Raw genomic sequence first — 11,446 nt, forward strand, 5'->3', positions numbered from 1 at the left:
TTTTGGCGGTTGTCGGTCTTGCGTTCAATGATACCAATCATACTAGTCTGCAGCTGGGATTTCCGTTATCAAAGATTTGTTCTTATTCTGTCGGTATCAATAGTCTTAGTTTCAGCAACCATTACAACCTTAGCTTATACTCTGGTTTTATGGTCTGGTCTCAACCCTTGGCCCTCTCGTAAATGAGGTAAGCTCGGTCTGGTCTCAACCCTTAGCCCTCTTGTAATTGAGGTAAGCTCGGTCTGGTCTCAACCCTTAGGGTAAAACAAAAGCTCGGTTGGTTTTATCCGTAAATGAGGGCTGGTCCCATGATGCCGGGTCCTGCCTGTGCTCAGGGGGCGGTCCCATGATGCCGGGTCCTGCCTGTGCTCAGGGGGCGGTCCCTGATGCCGGGTCCTGCCTGTGCTCAGGGGGCGGTCCCATGATGCCGGGTCCTGCCTGTGCTCAGGGGGCGGTCCCATGACGCCTGGTCCTGCCTGTGCTCAGGGGGCGGTCCCATGATGCCGGGTCCTGCCTGTGCTCAGGGGGCGACCAGACCGTAACTGTGCTCAGGGGGCGGTCCTCTGATTTAGTTAAACTCCAAAGGGAATTGGAGTTTCCTTCATTAAACCGTCTAATCACATTATTACGTAATTTCATAATTTTTTTTTACATAATAATTACAAAATTTCACAAATAGTTTAATCTTTACTCATTCATTTCATACAACAAGTAGATGTAAGCCTCATAACTGAGACTCTTGTATAAACAGGGTTATGGTAATGTGACTGTATTGTCACCCATGAGTTTCACAAAATTGTACCAAACTGACCAGTTCGTAGCTCGTTAACTTCACCGATCTTTTATACATTCTCCAGAACATGAATATTGTTCGGACCTTAAGTTCTGTGAGGTGGAAGAAATTCCGTTCTCTCTATGAAAACTCACTCTCCCTCTCTATACTGTGGCCATGAGGAGATAATCTCCTCCAGGAATTTACCACCTCTCTGACCACAGCATCCTGGGTGTAGGAGACCGAGAGAGATGGTGCAGAGGTAGGGGGATGGTGCTCGCTGTGTCCAAAGAGGGCAACGTCATGACACCGGTGACCCCGCACATTGACTCTGTACCGGTACCGCCTGTATATAGCCTCATTACTAACAGGTGCCCTCGCACATTGACTCTGTACCGGTACCCCCTGCATATAGTCTCATTACTAACCGGTACCCCCTGCATATAGTCTCATTACTAACCGGTACCCCCTGCATATAGTCTCATTAATAAGTACCCCCTGCATATATAACCGGTACCCCCTGCATATAGTCTCATTACTAACCGGTGCCCCTGCATATAGTCTCATTACTAACCGGTACCCCCTGCATATAGTCTCATTACTAACCGGTACCCCCTGCATATAGTCTCATTACTAACCGGTACCCCCTGCATATAGTCTCATTACTAACCGGTACCCCCTGCATATAGTCTCATTACTAACCGGTACCCCCTGCATATAGTCTCATTACTAACCGGTACCCCCTGCATATAGTCTCATTACTAACCGGTACCCCCTGCATATAGTCTCGCTATGATTATTATTACTGCTGCTCTTTAATTATTTGTTAGTTCCTATTCATTTTTTTTACTGTATTGTGACTAATCAAATTTGATTTGATTTCAATCTTTTCTTGCCCATTCACCCTCTGAATGGCAAAGAATCATTATTTAACCCGTCTCCTCCCCTTCATCTACACTGATTTAAGTGAATTTAACAGGTGACATCAATAAGGGATCCTGGATTCACCTGGTCAGGCTGTCATGGGAAGAATGAATGTGGTGTTGGAATGTGCTAAACATTGAGATACTAAATGTATGATAGGAAATGAAAGAGACTGGGTGTTCTGTTTAGAATGGTTCTCTGAAGAAAGACAGAAGGCTTTGGAATGTGTTTGATGGAGGAGAGGACAGAGATGTGTTGATACAGGGGAGACATCTGGGTATTAGGTGAAGGAGGGGTTGAGGTCAGAGGTCAGGACAGAGATGTGTTGATACAGGGGAGACAGATGGACATCTGGGTATTAGGTGAAGGAGGGGTTGAGGTCAGGAGGTCAGGAGGTGAGGACAGAGATGTGTTGATACAGGGGAGACAGATGGGTATTAGGTGAAGGAGGGGTTGAGGTCAGGAGGTGAGGACAGAGATGTGTTGATACAGGGGAGACATCTGGGTATTAGGTGAAGGAGGGGTTGAGGTCAGAGGTCAGGAGGAGAGGAGAGTGATGTGTTGATACAGGGGAGACATCTGGGTATTAGGTGAAGGAGGGGTTGAGGTCAGAGGTCAGGAGGAGAGGAGAGTGATGTGTTGATACAGGGGAGACATCTGGGTATTAGGTGAAGGAGGGGTTGAGGTCAGGAGAGAGATGTGTTGATACAGGGGAGACAGATGGACATCTGGGTATTAGGTGAAGGAGGGGTTGAGGTCAGAGGTCAGGAGGTCAGGACAGAGATGTGTTGATACAGGGGAGACAGGTGGACATCTGGGTATTAGGTGAAGGAGGGGTTGAGGTCAGGACAGAGATGTGTTGATACAGGGGAGACAGATGGACATCTGTGGATTAGGTGAAGGAGGGGTTGAGGTCAGAGGTCAGGAGGTCAGGACAGAGATGTGTTGATACAGGGGAGACATCTGGGTATTAGATGAGAGGTTGAGGTCAGGACAGATTCTCTGAAGAGAGTAATTTAATGTTTGGTATCCTGTTACCCTCTTTATTAGCTTCCTGTGGAGCCATGAGACGTAGGGATGGGAGAGAAAGGGGAGTGTCTTAAGGAGGATGTATTTAAACTGTGAAGTCTGAAATCTTTAGCTGTCTGATTTTCTGCTGTACAGAACCTTTGGGAAATGATTAAACTTGGTTAAAGCTTCTCTAGAGTCTGTGAGTTATTTACTCTGAAAAATAAGAACCTAACAGTGGTATGATATAAGTCTATAATGTAAAGTCCCACTAATGGTCTCAACAACATAGTCATGTCCTGTCTCACTAATGGTCTCAACAACATAGTCATGTCCTGTCTCACTAATGGTCTCAACAACATAGTCATGTCCTGTCTCACTAATGGTCTCAACAACATAGTCATGTCCTGTCTCACTAATGGTCTCAACAACATAGTCATGTCCTGTCTCACTAATGGTCTCAACAACATAGTCATGTCCTGTCTCACTAATGGTCTCTCAACAACATAGTCATGTCCTGTCTCACTAATGGTCTCTCAACAACATAGTCATGTCCTGTCCCACTAATGGTCTCAACAACATAGTCATGTCCTGTCTCACTAATGGTCTCAACAACACAGTCATGTCCTGTCTCACTAATGGTCTCAACAACATAGTCATGTCCTGTCCCACTAATGGTCTCAACAACATAGTCATGTCCTGTCTCACTAATGGTCTCAACAACATAGTCATGTCCTGTCCCACTAATGGTCTCAACAACATAGTCATGTCCTGTCCACTAATGGTCTCAACAACATAGTCATGTCCTGTCTCACTAATGGTCTCAACAACATAGTCATGTCCTGTCCCACTAATGGTCTCAACAACATAGTCATGTCCTGTCTCACTAATGGTCTCTCAACAACATAGTCATGTCCTGTCTCACTAATGGTCTCAACAACATAGTCATGTCCTGTCTCACTAATGGTCTCAACAACATAGTCATGTCCCACTAATGGTCTCAACAACATAGTCATGTCCCACTAATGGTCTCAACAACATAGTCATGTCCTGTCCCACTAATGGTCTCAACAACATAGTCATGTCCTGTCTCACTAATGGTCTCAACAACATAGTCATGTCCTGTCTCACTAATGGTCTCTCAACAACATAGTCATGTCCTGTCTCACTAATGGTCTCTCAACAACATAGTCATGTCCTGTCCCACTAATGGTCTCTCAACAACATAGTCATGTCCTGTCCCACTAATGGTCTCAACAACATAGTCATGTCCTGTCTCACTAATGATGTCTCAACAACATAGTCATGTCCTGTCCCACTAATGGTCTCTCAACAACATCAGTCTAATGTCAACAACATAGTCATGTCTCACTAATGGTCTCAACAACATAGTCATGTCCTGTCCCACTAATGGTCTCAACAACATAGTCATGTCCTGTCTAATGGTCTCCACTAATCTCAACAACATAGTCATGTCCTGGTCTCTCCACTATGTCCCTGTCTCACTAATGGTCTCTCAACAACATAGTCATGTCCTGTCTCACTAATGGTCTCAACAACATAGTCATGTCCTGTCTCACTAATGGTCTCTCAACAACATAGTCATGTCCTGTCTCACTAATGGTCTCTCAACAACATAGTCATGTCTCACTAATGGTCTCAACAACATAGTCATGTCCCACTAATGGTCTCAACAACATAGTCATGTCCCACTAATGGTCTCAACAACATAGTCATGTCCTGTCTCACTAATGGTCTCAACAACATAGTCATGTCCTGTCTCACTAATGGTCTCAACAACATAGTCATGTCCTGTCCCACTAATGGTCTCAACAACATAGTCATGTCCTGTCCCACTAATGGTCTCAACAACATAGTCATGTCCTGTCTCACTAATGGTCTCAACAACATAGTCATGTCCTGTCTCACTAATGGTCTCACTAATGGTCTCAACAACATAGTCATGTCCTGTCTCACTAATGGTCTCAACAACATAGTCATGTCCTGTCCACTAATGGTCTCAACAACATAGTCATGTCCTGTCTCACTAATGGTCTCTCAACAACATAGTCATGTCTGTCTCACTAATGGTCTCAACAACATAGTCATGTCCTGTCCCACTAGTCTAATGGTCTCAACAACATAGTCATGTCCCACTAATGGTCTCAACAACATAGTCATGTCCTGTCTCACTAATGGTCTCAACAACATAGTCATGTCCTGTCTCACTCAACAACATAATGGTCTCAACAACATAGTCATGTCCTGTCCTCACTAATGGTCTCAACAACATAGTCATGTCCTGTCCACTAATGGTCTCAACAACATAGTCATGTCCCACTAATGGTCTCAACAACATAGTCATGTCCTGTCTCACTAATGGTCTCAACAACATAGTCATGTCCCACTAATGGTCTCAACAACATAGTCATGTCCTGTCCCACTAATGGTCTCAACAACATAGTCATGTCCCACTAATGGTCTCAACAACATAGTCATGTCCCACTAATGGTCTCAACAACATAGTCATGTCCTGTCCCACTAATGGTCTCAACAACATAGTCCTGTCCTGTCCCACTAATGGTCTCAACAACATAGTCATGTCCTGTCTCACTAATGGTCTCAACAACATAGTCATGTCCTGTCCCACTAATGGTCTCAACAACACAGTCATGTCCTGTCTCACTAATGGTCTCAACAACATAGTCATGTCCTGTCCCACTAATGGTCTCAACAACATAGTCATGTCCTGTCCCACTAATGGTCTCAACAACATAGTCATGTCCTGTCTCACTAATGGTCTCAACAACATAGTCATGTCCTGTCCACTAATGGTCTCAACAACATAGTCATGTCCTGTCCCACTAATGGTCTCAACAACATAGTCATGTCCTGTCCCACAAATGGTCTCAACAACATAGTCATGTCCTGTCCCACTAATGGTCTCAACAACATAGTCATGTCAGTCTCACTAATGGTCTCAACAACATAGTCATGTCTGTCCCACTAATGGTCTCAACAACATAGTCATGTCCTGTCCCACTAATGGTCTCAACAACATAGTCATGTCCTGTCCCACAACAACATAGTCATGTCCTGTCTCACTAATGGTCTCAACAACATAGTCATGTCCTGTCCCACTAATGGTCTCAACAACATAGTCATGTCCTGTCTCACTAATGGTCTCAACAACATAGTCATGTCCTGTCTCACTAATGGTCTCTCAACAACATAGTCATGTCCTGTCCCACTAATGGTCTCAACAACATAGTCATGTCCTGTCTCACTAATGGTCTCAACAACATAGTCATGTCCTGTCTCACTAATGGTCTCAACAACATAGTCATGTCCTGTCTCACTAATGGTCTCAACAACATAGTCATGTCCTGTCCCACTAATGGTCTCAACAACATAGTCATGTCCTGTCCCACTAATGGTCTCTCAACAACATAGTCATGTCCTGTCCCACTAATGGTCTCAACAACATAGTCATGTCCTGTCTCACTAATGGTCTCAACAACATAGTCATGTCCTGTCTCACTAATGGTCTCAACAACATAGTCATGTCCTGTCTCACTAATGGTCTCAACAACATAGTCATGTCCTGTCCCACTAATGGTCTCAACAACATAGTCATGTCCTGTCTCACTAATGGTCTCAACAACATAGTCATGTCCTGTCTCACTAATGGTCTCAACAACATAGTCATGTCCTGTCCCACTAATGGTCTCAACAACATAGTCATGTCCTGTCTCACTAATGGTCTCAACAACATAGTCATGTCCTGTCTCACTAATGGTCTCAACAACATAGTCATGTCCTGTCTCACTAATGGTCTCAACAACATAGTCATGTCCTGTCTCACTAATGGTCTCAACAACATAGTCATGTCCTGTCCTGTCATAGTCCACTAATGGTCTCAACAACATAGTCATGTCCTGTCCTGTCACTAATGGTCTCAACAACATAGTCATGTCCTGTCACTAATGGTCTCAACAACATAGTCTAATGGTCTCAACAACATAGTCATGTCCTGTCTCACTAATGGTCTCAACAACATAGTCATGTCCTGTCTCACTAATGGTCTCAACAACATAGTCATGTCCTGTCCCACTAATGGTCTCAACAACATAGTCATGTCTACTAATGGTCTCACTAATGGTCTCAATGGTCTCAACATAGTCATGTCAACTGTCTGTCCACTAATGGTCTCAACAACATAGTCATGTCCTGTCTCACTAATGGTCTCAACAACATAGTCATGTCACTAATGGTCTCACTAATGGTCTCAACAACATAGTCATGTCCTGTCCTGTCCACTAATGGTCTCAACAACATAGTCATGTCCTGTCTCACTAATGGTCTCAACAACATAGTCATGTCCTGTCCACTAATGGTCTCAACAACATCAGTCATGTCAACATGTCTCACTAATGGTCTCAACAACATAGTCATGTCCTGTCCCACTAATGGTCTCTCAACAACATAGTCATGTCCTGTCTCACTAATGGTCTCAACAACATAGTCATGTCCTGTCTCACTAATGGTCTCAACAACATAGTCATGTCCTGTCTCACTAATGGTCTCAACAACATAGTCATGTCCTGTCTCACTAATGGTCTCTCAACAACATAGTCATGTCTCACTAATGGTCTCAACAACATAGTCATGTCCCACTAATGGTCTCAACAACATAGTCATGTCCCACTAATGGTCTCAACAACATAGTCATGTCCTGTCTCACTAATGGTCTCAACAACATAGTCATGTCCTGTCTCACTAATGGTCTCAACAACATAGTCATGTCTGTCTCACTAATGGTCTCAACAACATAGTCATGTCCTGTCCACTAATGGTCTCAACAACATAGTCATGTCCTGTCTCACTAATGGTCTCAACAACATAGTCATGTCCTGTCCCACTAATGGTCTCAACAACATAGTCATGTCCTGTCTCACTAATGGTCTCAACAACATAGTCATGTCCTGTCTCACTAATGGTCTCAACAACATAGTCATGTCCTGTCTCACTAATAGTCATGTCTGTCACTAACAACATAGTCATGTCCTGTCTAATGGTCTCACTAATGGTCTCTAACAACATAGTCATGTCCTGTCCCACTAATGGTCTCAACAACATAGTCATGTCCTGTCCCACTAATGGTCTCAACAACATAGTCATGTCCTGTCCCACTAATGGTCTCAACAACATAGTCATGTCTGTCTCACATGTCCTGTCCCACTAATGGTCTCAACAACATAGTCATGTCCTGTCCCACTAATGGTCTCAACAACATAGTCATGTCCTGTCTCACTAATGGTCTCAACAAGTCATCAGTCATGGTCTCAACAACATAGTGTCCTGTCCCACTAATGGTCTCAACAACATAGTCATGTCCTGTCCCACTAATGGTCTCAACAACATAGTCATAGTCCTGTCTCACTAATGGTCTCAACAACATAGTCATGTCCTGTCCCACTAATGGTCTCAACAACATAGTCATGTCCTGTCTCACTAATGGTCTCAACAACATAGTCATGTCCTGTCACTAATGGTCTCAACAACATAGTCATGTCCTGTCCCACTAATGGTCTCAACAACATAGTCATGTCCTGTCCACTAATGGTCTCAACAACATAGTCATGTCCTGTCTCACTAATGGTCTCAACAACATAGTCATGTCCTGTCTCACTAATGGTCTCAACAACATAGTCATGTCCTGTCCCACTAATGGTCTCAACAACATAGTCATGTCCTGTCCCACTAATGTCATGTCCTGTCCCACTAATGGTCTCAACAACATAGTCATGTCCTGTCTCACTAATGGTCTCAACAACATAGTCATGTCCTGTCTCACTAATGGTCTCAACAAGTCATGTCCTGTCCCACTAATGGTCTCAACAACATAGTCCTGTCTCACTAATGGTCTCAACAACATAGTCATGTCCTGTCTCACTAATGGTCTCAACAACATAGTCATGTCCTGTCCCACTAATGGTCTCAACAACATAGTCATGTCCAACATAGTCATGTCTCACTAATGGTCTCAACAACATAGTCATGTCCTGTCCACTAATGGTCTCAACAACATAGTCATGTCCTGTCCTCACTAATGGTCTCAACAACATAGTCATGTCCTGTCTCACTAATGGTCTCAACAAATGGTCTAATGGTCTCAACAACATAGTCATGTCCTGTCTCACTAATGGTCTCAACAACATAGTCATGTCCTGTCACTAATGGTCTCAACAACATAGTCATGTCCTGTCTCACTAATGGTCTCAACAAACATAGTCATGTCCACTAATGGTCTCAACAACATAGTCATGTCCTGTCCACTAATGGTCTCAACAACATAGTCATGTCCTGTCCAACACTAATGGTCTCAACAACAACATAGTCATGTCCTGTCACTAATGGTCTCAACAACATAGTCATGTCCTGTCCCACTAATGGTCTCAACAACATAGTCATGTCCTGTCTCACTAATGGTCTCAACAACATAGTCATGTCCTGTCTCACTAATGGTCTCAACAACATAGTCATGTCCTGTCTCACTAATGGTCTCAACAACATAGTCATGTCCTGTCTCACTAATGGTCTCAACAACATAGTCATGTCCTGTCACTAATGGTCTCAACAACATAGTCATGTCTGTCTCAACTAATGGTCTCAACATAGTCATGTCTGTCACTAATGGTCTCAACAACATAGTCATGTCCTGTCCCACTAATGGTCTCAACAACATAGTCATGTCCTGTCTCACTAATGGTCTCAACAACATAGTCATGTCCTGTCCACTAATGGTCTCAACAACATAGTCATGTCCTGTCTCACTAATGGTCTCAACAACATAGTCATGTCCTGTCTCACTAATGGTCTCAACAACATAGTCATGTCCTGTCTCACTAATGGTCTCAACAACATAGTCATGTCCTGTCTCACTAATGGTCTCAACAACATAGTCATGTCTGTCTCACTAATGGTCTCAACAACATAGTCATGGTCTGTCCCACTAATGGTCTCAACAACATAGTCATGTCCACTAATGGTCTCAACAACATAATGGTCTAATGGTCTCAACAACATAGTCATGTCCTGTCCCACTAATGGTCTCAACATAGTCATGTCTCACTAATGGTCTCAACAACATAGTCATGTCCTGTCTCACTAATGGTCTCAACAACATAGTCATGTCCTGTCCACTAATGGTCTCAACAACATAGTCATGTCCTGTCTCACTAATGGTCTCAACAACATAGTCATGTCCTGTCCCACTAATGGTCTCAACAACATAGTCATGTCCTGTCCCACTAATGGTCTCAACAACATAGTCATGTCATGTCTGTCACTAATGGTCTCAACAACATAGTCATGTCCTGTCCACTAATGGTCTCAACAACATAGTCATGTCCTGTCTCACTAATGGTCTCAACAACATAGTCATGTCCTAATGTCATAGTCATGTCTCACTAATGGTCTCAACAACATAGTCATGTCACTAATGGTCTCAACAACATAGTCAATGTCTCACTAATGGTCTCAACAACATAGTCATGTCCTGTCTCACTAATGGTCTCAACAACATAGTCATGTCCTGTCTCACTAATGGTCTCAACAACATAGTCATGTCCTGTCTCACTAATGGTCTCAACAACATAGTCATGTCCTGTCCCACTAATGGTCTCAACAACATAGTCATGTCCTGTCTAATGGTCACTAATGGTCTCAACAACATAGTCATGTCCTGTCCCACTAATGGTCTCAACAACATAGTCATGTCCTGTCCCACTAATGGTCTCAACAACATAGTCATGTCCTGTCCCACTAATGGTCTCAACAACATAGTCATGTCCTGTCCCACTAATGGTCTCAACAACATAGTCATGTCCTGTCTCACTAATGGTCTCAACAACATAGTCATGTCCTGTCCCACTAATGGTCTCAACAACATAGTCATGTCCTGTCTCACTAATGGTCTCAACAACATAGTCATGTCCTGTCTCACTAATGGTCTCAACAACATAGTCATGTCCTGTCTCACTAATGGTCTCAACAACATAGTCATGTCCTGTCCCACTAATGGTCTCAACAACATAGTCATGTCCTGTCCCACTAATGGTCTCAACAACATAGTCATGTCCTGTCTCACTAATGGTCTCAACAACATAGTCATGTCCTGTCTCACTAATGGTCTCAACAACATAGTCATGTCCTGTCACTGGTCTCAACTAATGTCATGTCTCAACAACAATAGTCATGTCCTGTCCTGTCCCACTAATGGTCTCAACAACATAGTCATGTCCTGTCTCACTAATGGTCTCAACAACATAGTCATGTCCTGTCTCACTAATGGTCTCAACAACATAGTCATGTCCTGTCTCACTAATGGTCTCAACAACATAGTCATGTCCTGTCTCACTAATGGTCTCAACAACATAGTCATGTCCTGTCCCACTAATGGTCTCAACAACATAGTCATGTCCTGTCCCACTAATGGTCTCAACAACATAGTCATGTCCTGTCTCACTAATGGTCTCAACAACATAGTCATGTCCTGTCTCACTAATGGTCTCAACAACATAGTCATGTCCTGTCCCACTAATGGTCTCAACAACATAGTCATGTCCTGTCCCACTAATGGTCTCAACAACATAGTCATGTCCTGTCCCACTAATGGTCTCAACAACATAGTCATGTCCTGTCCCACTAATGGTCTCAACAACATAGTCATGTCCTGTC

General features: G+C 43.5%; 1 long non-coding RNA gene across 3 annotated transcripts; it reads left to right on the forward strand.

Annotated features, from left to right (window-relative positions):
• Window positions 1-1,285: 1,285 nt before the first annotated feature.
• Window positions 1,286-2,895, forward strand: LOC127918367 (uncharacterized). 3 transcript variants are annotated; one of them, XR_008099783.1, is made up of 2 exons: window positions 1,286-2,058; window positions 2,138-2,895. It is a non-coding gene; the product is annotated as an uncharacterized LOC127918367 (long non-coding RNA). The 3 variants fall into 3 exon arrangements; XR_008099785.1 differs by having other exon boundaries at window positions 2,209-2,895; XR_008099784.1 differs by having other exon boundaries at window positions 1,286-1,980.
• Window positions 2,896-11,446: the final 8,551 nt, after the last annotated feature.

This window comes from Oncorhynchus keta, unplaced genomic scaffold, assembly GCF_023373465.1.
Source record: "Oncorhynchus keta strain PuntledgeMale-10-30-2019 unplaced genomic scaffold, Oket_V2 Un_contig_14026_pilon_pilon, whole genome shotgun sequence".
In the NCBI taxonomy this organism is placed as follows: Eukaryota; Metazoa; Chordata; class Actinopteri; order Salmoniformes; family Salmonidae; genus Oncorhynchus; species Oncorhynchus keta.